Here is a 25,194-nt window from a genome sequence, read left to right on the forward strand (position 1 = left end):
TTAACTCAGTTTTGAAAAATTGTGAGCCTAATTTTGAATTCATTAAGCACGCAATAAAAAGTGATAGATTCTTGTTAAAGCTCTATTCTTTTATCAAAAAGTAGGTATATAAATTCCTGTACTTTCAGTTAAAATTTTTAGAGTTTTATACGTGATCTCTGAATAGTAACTTTTTGGTGTAGTATTACTTTTTACTAGCTCTTTTGAGTTCGATGAACACATTTGCATTCGACAAGTAAATTTGTAACAAAAATGATCTTAATTAAAATTTCGATGATTTTTTTTTTCTATTTTTTCAATATAAACATTTTCATTTTGCCAAATTTCGTTATACATTTTTGACCAACTCAATGTAATGCAATTTCTGAGTGTTGCAGTAGTTCTTGCAAGGCTCAAGGTGATCCTCACATTATTCAATGTAAGATTTCCAACTTTCACAGTTTCGCTGCATGCAACCAAAAATGTCGTAGGTTTCGGACCGCCGTCATGCAGTAAGTAGTGCGACGAGGTGGCAATCTCAACATTGCATTTGAACATTTATGTTAATCTGTCCCAACAGCGCGGGGCAGTCAATTCTCCCTTGAATGTTATTCGCAATAAGCAGTGCTCTGGGGTAGCCCTACGGACACGGAGAGGTTATAGATCTATCAGTTGACAGCCGCTTTCATACTGGGAATACGAAGCGAGTTTCTCCATGGCAGTTTTCGCAAAGCGAATCTAAGAAATCGACGCTGAACTGACTGGAGTCCTGTTGTTGTAGTTAGGATTCCAAACAGACGATCAATATTGCAGAACTGCCCACACGAGCGAACAGTATAGCGATTTGAGGCAGTATATATCGAAGAAATTTAAATAAAGCATAAACTTAAATAAAGTCGTTTAAATAAAGCAGAAAAATCAGATGGCATAGGTGGCTTCCTTGAGGTATACCTGACGAAGCTAGACAGCTAGCGGATCGATAATCTCCAACGGCAACCACCAACTGTCGATCGGTGAGATACGAGCGAAACCATACGAAATGTTATCGCCCAGTCTATGTAGTTTTGCAATTGTGATGGCGTGGTTTATCTCGTCAAAAGCTGCCGACAGGTCGGTGTATGAAACATCTGGTTGAGCTCATTGGGACATACCTTCCATTATGTATAATGCAAGACACACCAGATTACTAGTGTTAGAGCGCTGGGAAATGAAGCCATGTTGATCAGCACTAAGATATTGCTTACAGTGGGAAAGGTTCAGTGACCACCAGCACAAATAGTTTCGAGACTACACTCAGCGTTGTGATGCCTCGATAATTATCTATATCTCGTTTACTTCCTTTTTATGTGCAGGGAACATATGTGCAAATTTCCAACACGACGGGAAAATCCCACTGGAGATGGACATTCGAAACATAAGGAGCAACGGTGTCAGCAAGCAGTCTGTATGGTTCAGGATTGAAGGACGACTTGAGTATGATCACGGCCTTCGAAATCATCTCGATATTGATATCAATGGCACCCAGCATATGACCAAATATTGTGACGTTGTTGCCTGGCCGGACAACACGGTCCGCGCTCAATACCTCATTGGTGAAAACACTTGCAAACTTCTTGGAAAAGAAACGGCATATATCCTCTGGAGCAGCAGCAACTTCCCCGTTGTATTCCATTGATGACGGCAATCCGGACTCTATGCGTTACTCATTTACGTAGTTCCAGAAAAACTTCTGGTGATGCTCCCATCTTCGTTAAATACGGCGTTGATACCGCAAAAAGCATTAACGACTGACTCGCCTGTATAAATTGTTTATCTCGGCATAGAGAAGCTTTAGTGAAAGCGTGCGAAACTTCGTGAATCGTCTTACTGTTCCCCTTTTGTATGACTTTACCCTGCGGAGCTCATTTGTGTGCCAAGTAGGATGAGAACTACTGCGGAGACTCCTTTTCGATACATATCGAACGATGTCATATATCAAGACATGTGAGAAGGTCTGTGCAGCGCTTTCAACATCGTCGGGATGTGGCAGGGACGCGGTATGGGTCCAAGATGATGGCAATGTCCGTTGCAGACTCTGAAACTGCTTGGTGTAACAGCTGCTGAGCCGTGCTGCAGTGGTTCAGGTTGAGTTGTGTCACATGCACTATGATCGTGGCTTGGTTGCTCGTGCTTGGGCCCATCGACCGGACACCTTGGATCTCCCGTTACGTGCTTTGTGTCCCGTTTACCGGTACAGATCAAGCACTTGGGAGGCTCCGCGCAGTCCCTGGCTTTATGGCCAGCACTGCCACATCTTCTGCACAGGTGACTCCTATTTGGCCCCTTGCACTTCCAGGCCTTATGCCGGTGCTCGAAGCACCGGAAGCAAGCCTCCGACTGCTTGAGACCGCTCAGTGGGCATACCGACCACCCCACTTTTAGCCTTGCAGCTTTCAGGGCTTCGTTTCCGTCCGTCTGCGGAAGTCGTATGGTGGCTACCTGGATCCCGACCGGAGCCTTGCGCAGGCGATCCGCCTTTATTGTCATCACCACTCCACTTTGCTTTTTGAGAACCTGTACGACCTCGCACACTTCGGTGATCTCATCCAGGTTTTTAAGCTGGAGAGTCATTTCTGGTGTGAGAGCACGTATCTGCATTCCCTCCCCATGCTCCCTCTTCCACTACCGACTTGTGTACGGAACTCTTCTTGGTGGCGTCCTTCTTTAACTCAAGGATTATATCACCTGTGCGTGAGCAGCGGATACTCCGCACGTCCGCACCCAGATCCCTCAGTAGGGCATCTCGTCTCATGGCCTTCAAAACCTCCGAGTATTTCGACCCGACGATTTTCAGGATAAGATCGTCGCCCTTCTTCGCTCGCTTCCTTGCCGGTCTAGGTGGAGCCTTTTTTCTGGTGGAGCTTTCTCTGCCTTTTTTCTTGGCCCTAACCTCGGTGCACAGGCCACCCGTTTCGGTGCTTCCCGCTGGTTGATCGGTTGGTAGGTGTGGACCTCTCTTGATTAACAAACATGGAGCCGCTGAGACGAATCCGAATCAGCTCACGAAGCAGAGGTCTATGGAACGATTGTTCTCGTTGACGACATGATTGACTTGATGAAGCATTGCAGCACTAGTTGTCGAGAATATTCATTACACCGGCATGGATCGTAGAGTTTTGAAAATCAGGATAAAGGAAACCGCTATGGGCGGGTTTCCATGAGATATCTGGCAAACTGAAGTCGCCCAATATGACTATCTCATCAAGTGGCGAAGCGTCCCTCATAACTGAGTAAACTAAGTGGCAGTGAGTGTCAATTAGATCGTTGTCGCGAACCCAATCAGGTGGGGTATATAAGGTACATAGGAAAAAGAAAGCGAAAGCATGATTGCCGCCCAAACCTGTTCTATGCAGTTCCATGAGTCCAGCTCGCTGGGTCACCAATCCACGACGGACAGCTATCAGAATACCACCACCGGTAGATTTGCGGCTGTTGTTAGGATTCCGATCACAACGGAAAACTTCGTAATCGGATCCAAAAACCATTGGCGTAGCTAGGAAATTTCCCTAAAGGGGGCCTAGGGGGTGCACTTTAAAATAAAAATTCAATATTATCCTGTTACACCGGTTGTCACCGATAGCACAGGGCTTTAAGGGAATTATCAGGCGGGTTTCATGGAGAACCGCGCAACTACAGACTAGATGTTTACCATCCGATATTGCAGAAATATCAGAAGTACTACTTGCTCTCACATCACATCTTTATTGATTTCAAAGCAGCATACGATACAGTCGGTCGAGACCAGTTATGGCAGATAATGCGCGAACATGGTTTCCAGACAAACTGACGCAACTGATCTGGCTCAAAGGAAACAAACGCGTGCCTCCCACGGACGGTAATTGTTGACGACGAACTAGAATTGGCAGATGAGTTCGTGTATTTAACAACAACACTAGTAAGGAGATCCTTCGGCGCATTTCAGCGGGAAAGCGGGTCTACGTTGCCCGTCGGAAAACGCTATTATCAATAAACATACGCCGCTATACGAAGAACAGTAGTTCTTTATGGACTTGAAGCCGTGACACTGCTCACGGAGGACATACGCGCCCTTGTCGTGTTCGAGCGGAAGGTACTGCGGATCATACGTATACGTGGCGGAGACGTATGAATCACGAGCTAAAGACACTGTTTGGAGAGATTCCATCGTCATCTGGCGAAAGTCAATAGGCTACGGTGGACAGGACAAGTCGTAAGGATGCCGGACGACAGTGCGACGAAAACAATTCTCCTCAACAACTGCACCGGCACCAGGAACAGGGGGGCTCAACGTTCAAGATAGCTCGACCAGGTTGATAGTGAGTTACAGCTTATGAGACGACTGGACAATTGCCGACGAGTGGCCCAAGATCGAGTTGAATGAAGACGACTGCTTGAAACAAGATGAGACTACTGACGGCTACTGACGACGACGACAACTACGCGTTTGCGATGCCTAGGAAATAAAAAAATACACCCACGCGTTTCCCTGCGTACACATTGAATTTTTGTCCAATTGGCGAAAATTTCTAGAGGGGGACTGCAGAGTTCTGGAGGGGGCTTGGTTCCCCAGGCACCCTCTCTAGCTACGCCAATGCCAAACACTTGACTGGGGATCGTCTGAGAGTTAAGCCACGTTTCGCATATGACGATGCTTTCATAGCAGCGATCCGATACGACTAAGTCTTCAATACCGCAATTCATGATAGAAGACTATGACATCTTACTTGCGACTTGGGGTCGAACGATCATTTTCCTCAATAATTACAGATGTGTCGGATTAATGCTGTCCATTAGCAAGCTTAGACGAGCTCCCACCATCGTCGAGACAGAACTATCTTCGCTAAGATTAACGTTATCCACAATGCTGTGAATTCGAAAAAGTAGTGTAAAGGGCAATTATAGAGTTAATTGTTATCTACAACATTGTTGAAGAAAGTTCAGTTTTATTTTTTGCATTTACGTCACTATGGGGCTGAGCTCTCTTTTTGCTTTCTTTTTGCAGCCACATTTAATATTCAACATTCAATTTTTGAACGAATTCCGATATTCACCATGAGGCTATGCTCGTGATAAAATCAAAAGCCGATGGATGCATCAGCGGTGACGCAAGTGAATAGTGTATGTTCATGAGGGATGTTCAAAAATCCCAACAATCATTTTTTCATCGTTTATACCAGACGCAAAGTACAATCTGGCGGTAAATGCTCAAAAAATTTCTAAGAGAATTTACTGTCGAAATACGATTGTGTCGTTATGAATAATGAAACCTGCCTAGCGACCCTTTTCAGACAATTTGCTGGAAATTTGATCGGTAAAGTCAAGGGCAAAGTCTTTTAAAGGCGAAAATGCGCAGGTTACCATTTAACTTACAAAACAACCAGTCAATTAAGGGTGTCCCTTATCAAATTGCATCACGGAAGGAACGCTGTAGAAAATTATCCATTGGGTATTCTCTCTTGAAAATTTGAGCAGAAGTAGTTTAGAGAGTATTGTTTACACTGTACTTTTATCGCGGTCAGTTTTTAGGAAATTGGAAAAATAGCGTCAACTGAAAAGCAACGCCATGAGTTTATTTTGCGCAAGCACCTGGATAATTCTCAACTCTCTCATCATGGATGATGAGACAAACGTCAAGGCGGACTTCCGGCAGCTTCCCTAGCTACTGTGCTTCACCGCCCAACACAAGTTTGATGTTCCGCAGGAAGTAAGGATGCAGAAACTTTCAAACTTTACCAAGAAACACATGATTTGGCTAGCGAACAAATACAAATGTGGCAAACAGAGAGCGCCGTTCGTGACTACCGGGACTGTTAACGGGCAGATCTACCTCAAGTAATGTCTACAGAAGCGTCTGCTTCCTCTGTTGAAGCAACTTAGCTTCATAACACTATTCAAAGGATGTCCTGGAGTGGTACGAAACCAATTGGGTAACTTTGGTACCCAAGGACATTCCCCCCCCCCCTCCCCCCCTCGTACCGGAACTAAGGCCCAATGAAAAATAGTGACCTATTATGAAGCAAGTACTACGAAAGCATCCTAAGGAGGTCAAATCTGAGGAAGACATGAAGAAATATAATAAATAAATAAAATAAATAAATAAAGAAAAACTCTGTTCTTCCGTACAGAAGAAGCTGCAACGACATGTTCCATCAAACTTTTTTAGTGGAGTTAAGCGTAAGGAGGGAGTATACGATTATGGCATTAAAGTTGAATGAAATAAATATGCCAAAAGCTTACTAATGGGTTATATTTTATTGCCTGAAAATTTGAAAAGGTCAATTAGGTATTGCGATTATTATCTAAAATTTTTCTTTCGTAGGTTTAGTTGTGCGCCTAACAGTTGCGCGCAGCTCTGTTCTGGTTGCTCGCAGTCAAAGTATCTCTTTTACACTCACACGAAATCTCGTAAGAAACTGTCAACGCAAGAGTGATGAGAAAAGCAACAATATTTCTCTCGCTCATCAGCTGAATGCTAGGGTAGCTTGCTTTGTGTTTGCCCGTTCAAACATGGACAAATTTTTACAAACGCAATCAGCATTTAAATTTTATCATTTTCGGTTAACGTAAGACATTGTAACTGTGTTGTTTGTAAGTCTGTACGTAATAGAACAAAACAAAAGTTATCTAAGCAAAGAATAAGAGCATAAACATAGAAAACTTACACGTGCTTACACTGTCAATAATACATGATTTACCTTTGCGCACAACTATATAAAGCTAAAAAACGAAATATTTTCTCGGGAAGCACAATAATTTTCTACAACGTTTCTTCCGTGATGCGATCAAAACTGGTAGCAGAGTCTTTTTTGTTTTTATTTTTCTTTGGGAAGGTTTTCGCATAGAAGCGAATAACAGCAATATAAGCAGAACGCTCGCTGCCAATCGCATAGCAGCTTTCACATGCTTTCGGGTGCATTCGTATGAGTTCGTGTGTTTTCGTGGAAAAAAGTGACTCGCTACCGCCAGGTTCGCTAGTATCTGTAGAAAATAGCACGTACGTGTTTGGATTTCTACTTCCACTTCTGTTATGTGCTCTTTGTTTAGTAGAAACATGTTTTAGGGTGACGGATCCCCTTCGTCATACATAAACACGATCCACTTTTTATTCCGAGTTTTAAAAAATATTCAAAATAAGGAGGAAAACCAAGAGAACTTTAATTTCTGGAACATTTAATGATATTCTTACTTTGTCTTTTCGTCGATAACGAAATGACATTCCATAAAGATTGATGCCAAGTAATAGTTTAAATGCAATTCGCGTAAAAGTTGCTTCTAATCTTGTTTTTCCGTCTCTACGTCGGGAAAGTAGACAAAGACCGGGATCCGCCATGGACGAATCCATCCAGCATCCTACTTTCGCTTTATATACAAGCAGATAATTAGAATCTAGGTGCCATATGAAAATGTGGGTGAGCGACACATTTGTTATCCGACTTTTGTGAGTGAAGATTTTAATCAGTAATCACGGATAATTATCTTTAGGTGGGTTGAAGCGGGTTTCTTACTTCATTTGTATAAATTCATGGTTCACCTTAGAAGTGGTGAAAAACAAATGAAAATCAAAACAATTAATATACACAGCATCTTTCTCATTTATATTCGTGTACAATTTCGTCACTTGTCATAAATCTTAATTAGTTAATTGAGTGAACTCTTTCGCTGTCGACAGTCTACACGACGTTTCGTCTGAAATACATTTTTATATGTTCAACGTACGGTTCCACTCACATTGAGACGACTGAAACCAAACTTTAACGGCAGGAGGTCAGAACAACAATTTAAATTATTCCATTAAGATTAAAACTGGACTCCACCATGCTTCATTTGCCTACATGGTAATTACCACATTTAGCGGAACACATACTAAGAACACACGAAACTCTATAGAGAGATGATAGCCTTTCTGTGTCCAACTCACACGTCAACGGTCTTCAATCCGATAAATCATTCGAAGCATACGGACGGATTGTGATTGCATTTGCAAATTTACACCATATGCTAACAGCTTTCACAGTTCCTGTATGCATTGCATAGCACTAATCGCAAGTGCGTGTGAAGCGCAGATCTACTGCCGGCAGCTGTCGTGTGACACGTGCGCTCACGTTTGATGCAAATAGAGCTGGTTTTATAATATCCGGCTCTATTTGTCTGATTTGGTTCCTGTGTATTAGCGCTGTAGGCTGAGAATGATGCGTAATTGTGCTCGCATAACAGCCATGAGATGGTCAGCTGCATCACACTGTTTGCAAGTTGCTTAACTCTCGCCAGCAGCGCAGCGGTCGCCCGGCCAATTTTATGCAGTCGGTACCAAGTAGGCAGTTGAAGGGAAAAACTGCCCCAGACAAGAATTTGCATTTAAACAATCGATAATTTGCATGTAAATATGATTCGGACAGAAAGTTATGCACTCAGCCACAACTGTTCGGGTCGCCTTTCGGCAGTAGTGTTCGCATCTGTTTATTTAACAGGGTTGTCAGGGATTGTAGATTTTTCAATTTACTTAACCACGGGTTGCTTTCACTATTTCAACAAATGGTATTAGTAGCCAAATAAACCATTATTAATTCTATTTTGATATTTGTGCGTGTGTTTTCCATCTAAATAAAATTAACAAGGAATTACTATCGTATTACAATTGACATGTAATAGTTATTAATTTATTTCACTAGTCTTCTTATTGCTTCAATATTTTTAATAGCATGCTGTTTGAAACATAAGCGGCGCCCTCTACAGTGTATAAATTTACAATACAAAGTGTTCATGACCTAACAATTGCCTACAGATTCATTTTACTAGCAACCCAGCGTCAAAAGGGCCTCGGAGCAGCTAGCACCACACCCACAGCAACGCTTTCGCAGCATTCACCTTTCCTATCAACGGCAGCTGTGATCCACTAACTGGCATCATATCCTCCCTCACACATGAATGTATATATATAAGTACTGCCACTGATGGCATACGGCTTAGGCATATCTTTCAACGTTGAATAATTGATCATTATTGAATTCAATTTCTAGAAAACAACTTTAAATTGGAATTACTCGCACTCCGATGCTCAGCGCGTAAAAGAGCTCTCTGGGATGCTTGGCTGAACAACCGTGCAGATTCTATGAAACCTAACGTTCATTCATATACCCGCTGAACAATGGTTTATAGTCGTCTGCACGTGAAAAGGCTTTTCAACACTACAGTTAATACAACTCACACATGAGTACGATGTTCGCAGACCTCTGCGAGCCGCGTATGCTTCCAGTCTAAACTCTAATCACACTTCTTTTTACGTAGAACTACGTCTTACCACAGGTTGTAAATGCATAATTTAGGGTAAATTAACCATTAGTGGACTAACTAGTGCTTGAGTAGTTTTCTTCCACGAATTATTTTAAACTGTTAACGCTAAACACGTAACCGATGACACTTACAATACGAGTAAATCCCGCGCAGAATTGATACTTTGCAGTTGCATTTGCGTCAATTTGACAGTTCACCCGTATAATTTGACAGATAATCTGTCAAATCTACGCAACTTACTTACTTACTTATGTGTCCATGTCCGCCGGTCCGGCAGAACAAAGGGATGAAATCAGATGATGATGATGGAGCCCACCTCATTCCCCTACAAAGGTTTGAGATAGTCGATTTATCTAATAGATAATTAGTGAATATACATTTGAACCAGGTAGGCAAACAAAACGATCTGGTTTTTGACACAGATATAAATTACTGCGATAGTATTCAAATACAAGTTATAACTATTAAAAATATATAATTTTTCAAGTTATTGCCAAACCAAGAATCTTCAGTATCAATTTGCAACCTTCTGCCAGTTACCAAGATGTTCATATCATTTTGGTCAAGCCGATACCCAGTTTAGCCCGCTACTAAGTCGACGCAGTCCCGACGAGGCCATTCCCGCTGTAATCAGCAAGCAAAGCAAAGTCCAACCTTCAACCTAGTATGAGACTTATAAGGGCATCCCCACCCAGGGAAATCAAGAAAATTTCCAACCCGAAAAAATCCTTGACTGGCTAGGAAAATATACAATCAGAGACCTCCACTGCTGACGGTTACCCGCCATGGCTTTTACCTGTCGCCAGGACAGGTTCTCGTCTACAGCCCGGATGTCGTTGGCTAAGCTCCGTCGCCACGAGCCTCTGGGTCTGCCTCTTCTACGCTGTCCTTGTGGATTCCAGTCGGGTGCTGCTCTGCAAACCTCGTTCGCTCCTTTCCTCAAGGTGTGTCCGATCCACTTCCACCTACGTTCACGAATTTCTGTGGTTATCGGCCGTTGATGACACCGACGATGGAGTTCCTCATTGGATATCCAATTAACAGACCACCAGGCACGAATAATGTATCGCAGGCACCGGTTAATGAATACCTGTAGTTTTTTGCGTTGTCTCCGCTGAGACGCACCACGTTTCGCAGGCATACAGCAGTACGGATTTAACGTTTGAATTAAAGATTCGGGTTTTCGTACGTAAAGTGATCTGGTTTGAGCGCCAAATGTTTCGCAGACCTGCAAATGCACCCCTGGCCTTCCTGATCCGTGTGGCTATATCAGTGTTGGTACCACCATCGGGCGTTGTTTGGCTACCAAGATATTGAAAGGCGGCTACCTGCTCAACTTGTTGTCCCGCTACTGTGAAGTTGGTGGCATTGTCAGTGTTCATTACCATAGACTTAGTTTTCGCTACATTGACTGTGAGACCTGCTGCTTGGGAGCTCTCGGAGAGGTCATCTAACTTGCTCTGCATGTCGTTTCGGCGCTGTGCGAGCAAGACAATGTCGTCGGCTAGGTCGAGGTCATTTAGCTGCTCCATCGTTAGAGGATTCCAAGGCAATCCTCGATTTGGTCTACTGTCAATTGCTCCAACTAATATCTCATCCATAACGATGAGAAACAGAAGCGGTGATAAAATGCAGCCCTGTCTCACACCAGCAGTAATCCTTATGGGGTCGGACTAGACGCCGTCGTGCAAAACCTTGCACGAGAACGCCTCGTACTGAGCCTCGATGAGATGAACTAGCTTATCTGGAACTCCTCTACGCCTAAGTGCGCCCCAGATGTTTTCGTGATTGAGTCGGTCGAACGCCTTTTCGAAGTCAACGAACACCAGCAGAAGAGAGTCCTGGAATTCGTTTATCTGCTCCAATATAATGCGGAGCGTTGTGATATGGTCTACACATGATCGGTCAGCACGGAATCCAGCCTGCTGCCGCCGGAGAGTAGCGTCGATCTTCTCCTGGATCCGGTTGAGGATTACCTTAAAGAGTACTTTGAGAGTAATACAGAGCATCGTGATGACACGCCAGTTACCGCATTCCGTTAGGTCTCCTTTCTTAGGGACTTTGAGCAATATGCCCTGCATCCAGTCCACCGGAAAAGTTGCGGTTTCCCAAATATTGCTGAAAAGCTGATGCATCATCTGGGCTGATAAAGGTGAGTCAGCTTTGAGCATTTCGGCTGAAATACGATCTATCCCTGGCGCTCTATTGGATTTCATACTCTTGATGGCTGCTACAATTTCATCCAGCGAAGGCGCCTCCGAGTTCACGCGATTTATTCGACGAACTGTAGGCGTCGTACGCTGCTGGTTTTGTTGGTCTCTGACATTTGAAACTCGGAAGAGTTGTTCAAAATGTTCAGTCCATCGCTTAAGCTGTTCTGTACGGTCAGTCAATAGCTGACCAGCTCTGTCCTTTAGCGGCATCTTTGTATTCATCCTGGCACCACTAAAGCGGCGAGAAATATCGTACAACAAACGGATATCACCATTGGCGGCGGCGGTTTCTCCTTGTTCGGCTAGGGAGTTAGTCCAGGCTCTCTTGTCCCGCCTACAAGCACGTTTAACAGCCCTCTTCAGTTCGGCGTATCGTTGATGGGCAGCTGTCTTAGCCGATCTGGTTCGCGCTCGCTCAATGCCGGCTTTCGCCTCTCTCCGCTCATCGATCTTCTTCCAAGTTTCATCCGAAATCCACTCCCTCCGCCCGCTGCGCGCTTGGCCGAGGGTTTCATCACTGGTCGTGATGAAGGCGTTCTTGATGCCGGTCCATTGCTCTTCGACGGTTCCACCAGGTGGCAACTCCGAGGCTCAAGATTCAAGTTGTTCAACAAAGGCCCTTTTCACCTCAGGATTCTCCAATCGGCGGACGTCGTAGCGGCACCCAACTTTCTCCTCCCGTCGTCTACGCAAATCTACACAACCGCTAAAGTATCAATTATGCGCGGGCCTTAACTTTCGATTAAGCCTAAAAAATATCAATGTATGTTGCAAATCTCTATATTTTGCACATTTTTTAAAACAGATTAGAATGGCCGTTTTCCTTTTATGGACTTTGATAGTTTACAATAGGATAACGACCGGGTTCATTATAGGAATTTTATTGTGTTTTGCATGAAGATTACCCACTAATGGCGACATTTCGCATTGTTAACCATAAAACGGACCCTAGGTTGTTGAAAATATCGATTTTAAGGCATTATTCATTAAATTCAGCTAAAATTTTATAAACTGATCTGTGTGGTATGTTTAGTACTTTCTGTTTCATATCACATATCCTCGGAAATAAGAAGCACAAGGTAATAAACGCCGAAATTGTACCCGAGGTCCATTAAAGGTAAAGGGTCCACTAAAGGTAAACTTACCCTAGATTCGAAGGGGTTTCTATTACATTATTACATAGGTATTCTATTACAGCTTATAGTGCAAATGAATCTTATTAGCATATTGCCCCTTTTATGTCTATATAAAAACGTGTAAAATATGGAGATTTGCAACATAATTTGACATTTTTTAGCCTTAATCGAAAGTTTCTCGTATACACACAGCTTCAACTTTTGTCGGGAAGGGTGCATTGTTGCTTCTATTACTTGTCATTCGTATGGGTGCGAAAAAGGGCTGCCAGTCTTCTTGATGAAATGCTTTTGGTTTCGATGTGTGTATTTAGCCCTTGAGTATATATAAGTAGCACATGAAAATCATGAGGAATTTCATATTTTTTATCCTCTTCAGATTTGGACGGAATGCGTAAATTAATTTTGGTGTTACGAAGTACAAATTCAATACTACCGATGGCACCGATTTTTAACGCCAGGAAATATATTACGTTCGTTATAAGCCTCGAAGAATTGTAAGTATATGCATGCAGTGTTTTTCAATAAAAAGTGATCCTATTCTACGGAAACAATATAGACCAACAATGGAAAGCAAAATTAAATGTAAATAGTAATCGTTTGCTCTTCTATCTATTGTGGTCATTTCACTTCGCATGCTTTTATTAATAACAATAACTGTTGTTAACGGTCCTTCAATTATAAATTAATTAGCTTCAATGCAAACAAAACTTTACCAGATAGGGGCACTAATTTAAACGTTTTATGTGACAATAAAGCATATCAGGAATTAATTCGGAAAGTCAACCACTACCGACACGTTTCTATTCTCTCGACAACGAACAATTTGATTTTCCCTGGCACCTGCTACCATATAGGCAACCAGCAACGGGTCGATCCGCATTCTCTTGTTTATGGCTGGTATAGTGCAGTTTAATTGTCGTATGACCTAATCGCCATCCCATGCAAGTGTCAGAACCGAGAAACTAGTGCGGCCATAAACTGAAAACAATTGTTGTGAAATTGCGAAGTAACAACGAAGATGACGGGTCAACTAATTTATGTGTATTTAGTGTACCATTCGGGATGTTCGTACCGTATCGTTGGCTTCGAGGCGAATATTTTTTACGAGCCAGACTCCCACTCTCAACTGAACATCGTGTCAAACAACGATAAACTCCAGACAAGGTTACGCATAAATGCTGCAGCAGAATGAAATAATTCAATTTTCAACACATCATATTTCACAGCTCTGTCACCGGGAATAACTATTGCAAACAATCAGTCCCGAATTGAATTACGTTGCGTACCGCGACGTGGCAGATGACAGCGTATCAACCGGTCACGGTTTGGTGGGAAAATTAATCTTCATGTTCTATTTCCCACCGGTGACCAACCATACTGTGTGGACACCACCAGTCAGTCCACCACAGTCTGTGTAGGGTGCAGAGCCCTGATGCTGCGGGCTTCGAAACAATGGAAACTCGCCACATTGACTGGCCACCACCGGAAAAACATTCGCATATCATATGTATACCGACAATGCGGTGTGGGCACCCTGCGGCGGGCGGACGGAGTGGGCGGACTCGGCCGATACGTTATATATGTGCAAGTGTGCCACACCGCAAAATTTATGGTCTAGCTTTTGTTATTAAAACATTTTCGGTATTTTAGTTTACATTCCACAGTTTAATTTGAAGCCCGAATAGCGCGCGCAAGTTACCACTGCTGAAGTGGCAGTATTTTTTTTTTGCTTATTGATGACATACGACTATACGTCCACGTTATGCACAGTGGAATAGCTTTTAAATAAATCGGAAAACAACTAATCACATTGCGTAATTATTTGATCAACATTTCATAACAATTTTTGATGTAAAAATGTTCCTATTAGATAAACTTAGCCTAGGAAAATTTTAATTATTCCGTTATAGTTATTAGCCCTCCGGTGCCCAAATTTTATTTCAGCCTGAAAAAAAGTCACTTTTATTATTTTTGAGCTTTATAAATAAAACAAGAGCAAAAGAAAAAAAAACAAAAGAAAATCATTGCATTTTTTGTACATTTTTTCTTCTTTTTTTTATTTCAGAATGTGGTTTGTTCACTTATCTCAAAATACATAAAAACAATTTATGAATTCTACTCTTTAAATAACGGTGCACTATTCGCCCAGCTTCAAATCTGTCTTTGTGGCTCAAAATGTTCTTAGAACTTGTGGTTTTTCAATTATTTTTTAATATTATGGCTTCTCACATTTCCGTTGACTAGCCTGGATATAGGTAGCGATACAGATCTGCATTGCTTTGAGGGCTATGCTATGCGCAGTCAACATTCATTAAATACAGCACAGGACGCTAACCTGCATGGAAAAACATTCGACATGGCGCTCTTTGTCATAACAATCTTTTGGCATAATGGTCATTTGGCATAACTAATAATTCAGCCAGATTTGGTTGTTTAGTTCTTGCTTGAGGAAGTATGCAAAATGGTCCCTTATGATTACGCCAAATGGCGTTGTGCCAAAGAACATTATGCCAAATGGGAAGCCCCCAACACAGAGCTACATGGTAATTAACGAATAACATGTGGCACAAAAAATACAATATTTGTCATTAGATTATTATGCACATTTTGATTATTGCACTCATTCAGATTAAGCGAGTTTATTTTTAATCTGAATATTTGATAACTCTATTTTCTCATACATACACACAAGTTGGACACTCTATGTCTATGTATCACTCTATGTTATTGTTTAGATTTGACGTTTGTCTTTATTTTACGACCCAGATGCCCAGGTCTGTCGACGTTGACCAAGCTGTATTTTTTGGATCATGCAGTACCAAGTATCAAGTAAAAAACACGTATATGATGCCGTTACAGCGAATGCAAACCTGTCATTCGGAATGCTTAAAAACAAAAAAAAAACTATCGTAATGAGACTATTTTAATAACTGGTAATGGCTGGTATGATCGGTTCCGGAAGCGCGATGGGTTAAAAATGTTGACTGTTGCTGGTGAGCGAGCATCTGGCGATAATGAAACATTCACTGCCTTCAAGAATAGATTCATGCAAACTATACTTGTCAATCAGAAATCAGTATGAAAAGTTAGAAATTTATAACGCTGATGAATCAAGGTTATTTGTAAAGCTTCTACCGTCACGTTCACTAGCCTTGCAAGACGAGCATATTGCGGAAGGCAGGAAGGTGATCAAAAACCGTATTATGTTTATGCCTTGCTGCAATATCGATGGATCAAGAAAGCTTCCACTTTTTTTCTTAGGAGTCGCTGCAAATTCGAAGAATTTTGCCAAAGGTAAAACCTTGCTTCTAGTTTACTATCGACATTCGAAAAAGGCTTAGATGAACAGAATTTTGTTCAAAGAGTGGGTTTATTCGCAAATCGGGCCTTCAGTAAAAGCGTTTACCACCGGCCTCTAGATAATTGTCGTGCCCATTATAATGGAGGCAGCCCATTTGAAAGTGACGACGGTAAAATAATAGTGCTATTCTTGCCATGACCTTCTTGGGGCAACCGATACAACGTGACATACAGTGTCTTGTCAGTAACAAGCGTCTTTACGCTTATGACGTACCGACTAGAAAACTATTCAGATTAAACTTCTCGTTCATAAGTTGATGATAATAAGTCAGTGATAGTGGAGACTGAGCAAGTGTCCCGCGCTTACATAAGGATTATTGAAAATGCAGTTTACCTGTCCTTCGTCGTTCAAGAGTCACGCAATATCCATTAATGATAGGGGCCTAGGTTGGGTTTGTATCTGGTCAATAATTTACCCCCTTTATAACCTGGTTCAACACGCGGATCTCCTAGCTTAGCAAAAAGCAACGAACTACGAACCTAAAATTCCAATTCTACCAATTCATTTATTGTTAATCTTTTTTTTACAGATTTAACGTTATTTGTGGAATATCTCTATGTTCAATGCATATGTAATAGAATTTGCTGCATCTCGTAATCCATCCGAGAATGAGACGTCGGTATATTGATCAGTTTTGCACATAATATCTTGAAAAACTGCCTTCTGCTGTCAGATACGTAAAGCATGCCAAGCTGGCAGGGCTACAAACCTAAACCTGACATGTGACAACGGTGATATAGCAGAAGCCAAATGCAATGGATGTTAGCCTCCCAAGCTACAATGTGAGTTTTATTGTACTTTGATGACGGTTTTCATGACCAATTTTGGTCTTAAATGCCATCATAAGAGTGTAATAAAACCCAAATTGTTACTTAGGCTAGAAGTGCCTACAAACGACAACAGCGTGCCGGCTCTCGAAGACATCCGTCGAGAAATTCTTCAGCTGAAGAATAATAAAACCGCCGGAAAGGACCGACTCCCGGCAGAACTCTATAGAAAGAACAAAGAACCGCTAGCAACGGCATTTCATTGAATAATTTCTAAAATTTGGCAAGAGTAGAAACTACCAGAACTCCTGGATGTAGTCTGAACCATCTACAAAAAGGGCGACCAGCTAGATGGCTGTAATTACCGTGGCATTACGGTGCTCTCCCAGATTTTGTTGCGTCGTCTACCCCCAACAGAAAAAGAATTCGTAGGGCAGTATCTGGCGGACCTTATGGGGGCCCGTGCTACTACGGATCAAATTTTTACTCTCTGACAAATACTCCAGAAATGTTGGGAGTACAACGTGCCCACGCATCACGTTTTCGTGGATTTCAAAGCAGCATATGATACAGTTGATTGCGAACAGGTATAGACAGGGCTTGAAAAGGGATCGCAAGTTGAATGTGACTGCCGTGAATGCGAACTTTCCGGATTCAAACTCCGCTTTTTGAACGATCATTTGACTGTTTTTTTAAATCCAGTCAATCTGCCGCTTGCGCTGCTGCCGTCTTATAATTCATGCGGCATCTCAGCAGAAGCAAACAGTCGATCTCCCGTTTTGCTTTGCGCTTTGAGAATATAAACTGCAAACTGACTGGAAGCATACGGTGACGTATTTTTTCGTTTCTCTTTTTGTCTCCAAATCGGCTGCTCACGGTAATAGTTTGTCACCCGGACGTCGGTCCGACGTAAGCAAAATATTCGTTTGTATTGGACGGAGTCCGACCGACTTCTTTCATGCACATGTAGTGGTTGTTTTTTTTGTAGTATTGAATCATACGATTGTGCGATTGCTTTTCGTTAGAGTGGTGACTGCCAGTCATTTGACTGTTTTGCAGTCATTCGCTGCCCCAAACGGTAAAGGCAACTTGATCGAAACGAAAATGTTAAAAAGCTTTAGAACGCGTTCATTCTATTGCGTGCAATCGGCGTTTGATTGAGCAAACTGCCAGTTGTGTTATGCATAGCGTTCATATTCCATCACTAAACGGACTGTGTGAACTTGAATGCGCGTTGGTGTGACTGCGGTAGAAAAAAAGGATCGGTCGAAGCCCTGGCTATAGCTGATAATGCACGAGAACGGTTTTCCAGACAAACTGACGCGACTGATCAAAACTACCCTGGAGCGAGTGATGTGCTACGTGCGCGTTTCAGGGCCACTCTCAAGTCCTTTCTAATCGTGCAGCGGGTTGCGGCAAGGTGATGGGCTATCCTGTATGTTATTTAATTTCGCTATTAAAGGTGTGATCCAGCGAGCGGGCATCGAAACGAGAGGAACGATCTTCAGCAAGAGTAGCCAACTCCTAGCCTTCGCAGACGACCTCGACATCACTACTAGAAACCTTGGGACGGCGGTGGCAATCTACGTCATACTAAAAACGAAGGCTATGAGGATTGGGATACAAATCAATGTTTCGAAAATTAAATATATGGTAGGAAGAGGCTCCAGGGGACTCCACGCACGGACAGTGACTATTGACGGCGATCAACTGGAAGTGGTTGATGATTTCGTGTATTTGAAATCTCTGGTCACCGTCGACTGTAGTACGAGTAAAGAGATTCAAGCTGTGAATCTAGCATACTTTTCCTTCCGGAAGACGCTTCGATCAAGGAGCATACGCCGCCGCACATAGCTGACGATGTACAAAACGCTAATCAGACCGGTGGTCCTCTACGAACTTGTGACAGTAATTTTGCTTACGACAGACATACCTGCACTTTCCGTATTTGAACGAAAGGTGTTGCGGACTATTTTTAACGGAGTACCAACGGAAAGCGGAGAGTAGCGGGGGCGTATGTATCAAAAGCTACAGGCACTGCTTGATGAGCTTCCCGTAGTACACCTAACGAAAGTTGAGAAACTACGGTTGGCCGGCCACGTCGCAAGGATGCCGGCTGACTGTGCTGTGAAATTCGTTCTTTTCAAGAGCCCCACCGGTACCAGGAATATAGGGGTCCAACGTACTAGAGGGATCGACAGGCTTGAAACCGACTTGCGTGTGTCGAGACGCACAACGAATTGGCAACGAGTAGCCGAGGATCGAGTGCAATGGAGAGGAATTCTTGGTACGGCAAGAGCCCCTCCGGCTCTCGACTGAATAAGTAAGTAAGATAAAACAGTAGATTCTTACTTTATTTACTTACTTTATTTATGTAGTTGCTGCGAGGCTCCCAAAGGATGCAATTTTCGTAAAAAATGCGTTGATCGATCTGATGAAATACAGCTTTTTCACGCCTAATTTTATGAATGTTTTTTCTTTTTTTCTCAGCTTTCTAATGGTAGTCTTAAAATAAAAATCAGTGGGGGGGGATCATGGCGAAAACTTCGATTTTTTGATAAAATCCAATATGGCGACCAAATCCAAGGAGGCCGCTAAAAAAGTGTTACTCAATTAAAAAACCCAGTTCTCCTTCTATACAGAGTTATACCACTTGTTAGTTGTTTCATCGCAAATTTAGAGAATATCACATTTTTTAACATTTCTTTAAACTGTCGGGCCCCTTGGTGACCTAGAGCTCTACTGTTTCGTGGTATTTAAACTGTAATTCTCATTTTTTAACCATTTTCAACCAATCAAGTACAAATGTTCTTCAATTTGAAGACCTCGTGTCAGTAGTGACCCCGTTTCAACGGGGTTTTACTACTTACAAACCGATCGGAAAAGGCCCGTCCACCACGGGATATATAGCTCTTCAATTTCAATTTTTAACACACCGTGAGATCATGTGATATTTCTCAAATTTTCAATGCAACAACTAAGAAATAGCAAGACTTTGTAAAGAAGAACAGGGCTTTCAAATGGAGTAAATATTTCTTTTCATATATTGGATTTTATAAAAAAACGCTGTCTTCGCTATGAGCCCCCCAACCGATTTTTATTCTAAGACCACCATTGAAAAGCTGAGAAAAATGATATAAAATATTTTATCAAATTAGGTGTGCATTCGCATTGACTAAGTGAAACAACCAAGGTACCAAGGTTCACACCTTTCATATAATTATTATGATATTTCCAAAATTTGCTATAAAACAAACAACAAACGAAACGGTTGTGTAAAGAGGAAGAATCAAATGAAATGAAAAAAAATTGACGGTCATCTTATATTTGACTGCCATATTGGGTTTTAATTTGCCTCACTCTAAAGGTACTATCCACATCACCAACACATTCTTATATGCGAATTCACAGTACCTTCATACTGATGGTCCCCTCGACGGTGGGCCACAAATAATAATGACCGGCCTATCTAATTACTATGAATTGATTTCCTGCCCAGTTAGCTGAGGTACGATGCTGGTCTAGGAAGCCAGTGGTCGTATATTTGAGTCTCGACTAGGCGGTGCTGCTCATAGAGTCAATAGGATCTTTGCACTAGCCTCGTAATTTTTGTGTACTCTAATAACCGGCTGCGAAAGATCAAGTTCTTAATGATGTTTATACCCATGACTTTACTTTTTTGATTTCCCACCCAGAGCTTTTGAAATATAGACTTCAGTCACAGAAAAATGGCGACGCCTGGGGGTCAATCCATATCAATAATTTCATTATTTGGCTTCCACCATTTGTAAGTTAAATACCGGCTTTTTATTAATATTTGAGCATACCTGCTATAGGATTTCGTAAGATCTCAATTACAAGTTTTGGACAAACCTACACTTAACAGAGATCACTATTCCACCTAATAGTCATAATGCCAAACTATCCAAAAAGTAATAGCGCTAAAAGCACCGTTCAATACAGCACAGTACCAGCAGTGGTCATAAATTTGCCATTGATAGGAACCAACCTTAATCAATGATTCAGAAACCGGTTACGGAAATTATGCGAAAATGTGGCGATGTTTCCAATCAACGAGTTCCGACTTCCGAGTAGCCTTGTTTTACAGGCGATACATTTGTACCTACCATTTGTGCTGGAAGCATCTGGATGATGTCTGAATTGTAACATCGATCCTAAACAGTGTTTTTTTTTTTTCATTTCACGCCATTTTCAAATACAGGAATGGTTCAGGAATCATGGTAATGTTAGCCACGTAGTCTACAAGCGTTTGATTGTATTTAATCAGTTATTTCTGCTATCCATGCAAAATGAAACCGCTAATGAAATTGATTCGATTAAATTCATCGTGAACCACTGGAATAAATTCAATCTCATAAGTTAAATGCTATTTAGCTGTGTGATTTGTTTGACTCTTCCAGTGAAGTGGTCACATAAATAAATTGATCCAATGTGATTTGACGGGTTCAATTTATAATTTATACTGTTGCATGCCATCGATTCAAAGAGATGAAAAAAAAAATCAATGTTTATAAACGACTGGACAATATTTATCACAGGCTGCGTTTCTGGTTGACAGTCAGGACAAAATCAAAATTCAATAAGTTGCAAATAGCAACTCATAACAGAAACAATATTGAAAACAACATTATGTTATGCTGGTTTTTTGAATAAACATTTTTTGATTTTAAGTTGTTCTTTCATGTAACACAGGCAAACAAATTGTAAATGATGACTTTTCTGAAAGTTTCAGCTTGTTATCTCTGCTGGAGTGTGGGGCTTAATGGGTTAAGTAAATATATATTGCACCTCATCAGAATCAGTTCAACTACTTTTCAAACCTGTAGGGATATTACTCTGCGCCAACTAATATTTTGAAAGTAAACGGAAAACTATCGCGAAATGCTGAAATTTTCTGGTTACACATTGTAAACTGTTATCATAATCCAGGTTTTGAACAGAACTATATGCCGCTATTCACTTAACGCCGTCTGATCAGAAAGTCTCAATGCGAAATAACTGAGGCCATAAAGGCGGATTCTCGACAAAACAAAATTCCTTCGTACCTACCTACTAGCACGTTGACTTAATCATACATCATCATATAGCAGTTCTTCTACTGCCCTGAAGCCTTCCGCATGGTAAACGAAGTGTGTATTGTTTAACTTCTGATATAAAGCTCAAACAAGCAAGTGTAGCACAGGCAAGTCAAGCAAAGCTTCCGCCAGTTTGCGAAGCGATGTAATGTGAACCGGAAGGTAAGCACATCGGGAGAAAGCGAATTTCGCGTACTCTGCCAGACACACAGTCGAACGAAGGGCAACCCAACGTTACACCGGATGGATGTATGTATAATAAGCAAACAGCAGAAGCAGCAGCAGTATAGTATCGGAGCAGTATACAACGGTTTGGCTCGAACTTATAAAATATCGCAAGCACTATGGAACTGGGACTGACTTATATTAGCAGTGAAACTGTGATTTGCTGAAGTGCAATGCAATATAGCTTATGTTTGAAAATAATAAAAAAGTCATCATTAGCTTACAACAGGCAATATCACCCTTAGACTAGCCATGAAATTCATTTTACATTTATAGACATTTAAGCATGTAAAAATATAAAATAAATTTCCATTATTGATTGTAGTAATGAGAGAAGCTTTTGTTCAGCTTACATGCTCAAAAAGTTGAAATCAAAACTAATCTTGACCTCGTTTAACCAGAGAGGTAAACCCAACAGTTCAGATGTCCATAGAAAATTGACTTGATGATGAGATTACCATAAATTATCGAACAATCAATTTCAATTCTATGTTGTGCTGTCTTAATCTTACGTTCTCACTGGAACTGACCATCCTCACTGGAATGATGACCGTAAGTAGTACACCAGCTACTGCAACTGATGGGCCTCCGAATGAAATATTGGGCACATAAATCGAACCAGAGACCGAAGATAAATTGTTATCGCCCTACTCTCTGTCTTAAAACTTGAGCCGTTCTTTAGACAAACAGAGAATCTGATAGAAGGTGCTCATTCCGGCAGCTGGGAGTTCAGATTCATAACACTGCATTAAGAATGTATGCAGATGCATAGCTGGCATTGTCTATTCGCCCTTTCGGCTGTGTATGATTTAAGTAAATCAATCGATTGTTCTGTTCGTTTAAACATGATTCATGATTAAGATGCTTTTAATTCCAGGTAATCTGTTTGTTTATATTACATCAAAGAAATGTATGCATTTCCAAACACCAGTAACTCGTTTAAACTGCTATCATAATCATTAGGGAATTGTCTTCACGGAATATTATCTTCTCCACTGAACGTGAACAAATGGAGGCGCATGGCTGTATGTGACTAATAGGTTAGTAATTGAAAACATACTTTTATTAAATTGTTAATATACCTCGATGAAACAATTAAAATAGATAATGCTAAATTAAGTCGGCGACCTTGGCATTCATTAGATGTTATCAACTAGGTTAAGGCATCGAAACGGAAGATCAGGGTTACGCGGAGCGAAATAACAAATGCAAATTTAAATTCCATTCTCTACACCAGCAAGTTAAGGACGATTCATGGGAAGGCCCGAAGAAAGACGGTTTTCCCGCACAGAATGATTTCTCAGTTACAAAGCTAATCTGTGTGTAATCACTAAACGGTCGTTTTATTTTCACAGCGATTTTAAATGGAAACAAAACTTTTTAATTAAATTTCCGACAAAAACTTACATCGCAAAGGATTTGGCGCAAAGTTCATTTCAATCTAACTTTGCACGTTGTGCCTTAGGCTCCCGCCGCCTTCCGGTTCATTCCGATCACACGACGAACGTACGGTGGGTTTTTCTTCTCCCCAGAAATAAAGCTTATTGCTTTGTGCTTTGCTTATGACAACCATCGGAATAATTGGCTGGAGGGGCGGGGGAATACATAGAAATTCCAAAGAAGGAAAACAGGCGAAAGCATAAAAAGTGTAATTAAATTTATGCCAACTTTAAGCGAAAGCGACCGCAAACCAGTTCAATTGTCTCCTCGGCCTATCTGGAAAGAAAGAATGAAGTGTGAATTTATAAATGTCGAATTGTTTAGTTTGATCCTCGGCTTACATCGTTCATTCTGTCACCATTGCTGCTGACCGTTTTATTTAAACAGTTTCTAGGGGGTGTCCACGATAAAATTGCATCACAAGAAAATATTCGGCAAATTTGAGCAGTTAATCATTTCAAGACTTTCGGGAAATTAAAAAAATATATTAGCAAAGTTTGATAATTTTTATTTAATCCCGTCCCATTTTCAAAAACAAACCTGTCATTTCTTTTTAATACCACTCAATGAGTGGCACTCAAAAGATTTTGTCTAATGTTTATGTTTTATTTATCTGTGGTTAAGTTGGACGCTTATTTACGGTTAAATTTTACTATCTATTACGAACTTGAGTTTGACAACAAACATTAATTAAGCCTGCAAATCATAAACGAAATGCATATCGTCAGAAAAAAGAAAATAGTTAAATTTAACCGGAAAAAAAACTTTGATTTTGCTTTTCTTACTTTTCGAAAACGAGGAACGAGCTTTATTTCTTGCATTAACGAAATATTAGGAACAACAAAAGTTGTAAAACAGTTGTACATGTGTATGCGAAATCAATAGCTGTACGTGGACAACGCAGGGTCTTTAATTATCACCGAATTTCAAACAAAACAGAAAATCTTTTTTCTTAGCATACATTGTTTTTTATGCCTCTGAGTTTCGTATGTACAACTGCACAGTGATTTTCATCGTAGTATACAAGTTCAATATATCGTGAAAATAGAACAGGAGAAAGTGATTTTCAAATCCACAAGGTGATATTCACTTCAGGAAAAAAAAAACAATTTTAAATGCAGTAAATGAAAAGAAAAATATTATGTCCAACCGCTGAACGCAATAGATGCTAAATAACAACATATTTTTTTTTATTGATTTTTACTGCTCAAACGTGAATATCAGTTTGTTACAATATCACAGGGCGCTGATATTGTATATTCTCGTGCATGAAGTTCATGCTTGCTGCATTTAGTTATTATTTACGTTTGATCAAAGCAAGCAGATTTTCAATGCAAGGTAGACTGATAATCCAGAAGTTTGAACGCTGTGCTGATGAATATTAACAGTACTGCAACGCACAAACTCTGATGCGATTTGTTTCCGTGATTACCGAGACCACTCAGAAAATATCTTTGTTGTACACTAGCTTATCAACTTTTTGTTTTCTGAATATAACCTATATGGTAGTATTTAGATTTAATATCTTTGACGTACCGCAGGGAAGCAACAATAGACCATTAACTTCTTATTGAAGATCTGCTCTCAGAACTAACTGTGATTTTATTAAACTGTGGATTCAAAGATTTTGGTTGGCAAAGAATGAACAGGTGCAACTCTACAACCTCT

The sequence above is a fragment of the Sabethes cyaneus genome, chromosome 3 (genome assembly GCF_943734655.1).
Source record: "Sabethes cyaneus chromosome 3, idSabCyanKW18_F2, whole genome shotgun sequence".
NCBI lineage: Eukaryota > Metazoa > Arthropoda > Insecta > Diptera > Culicidae > Sabethes > Sabethes cyaneus.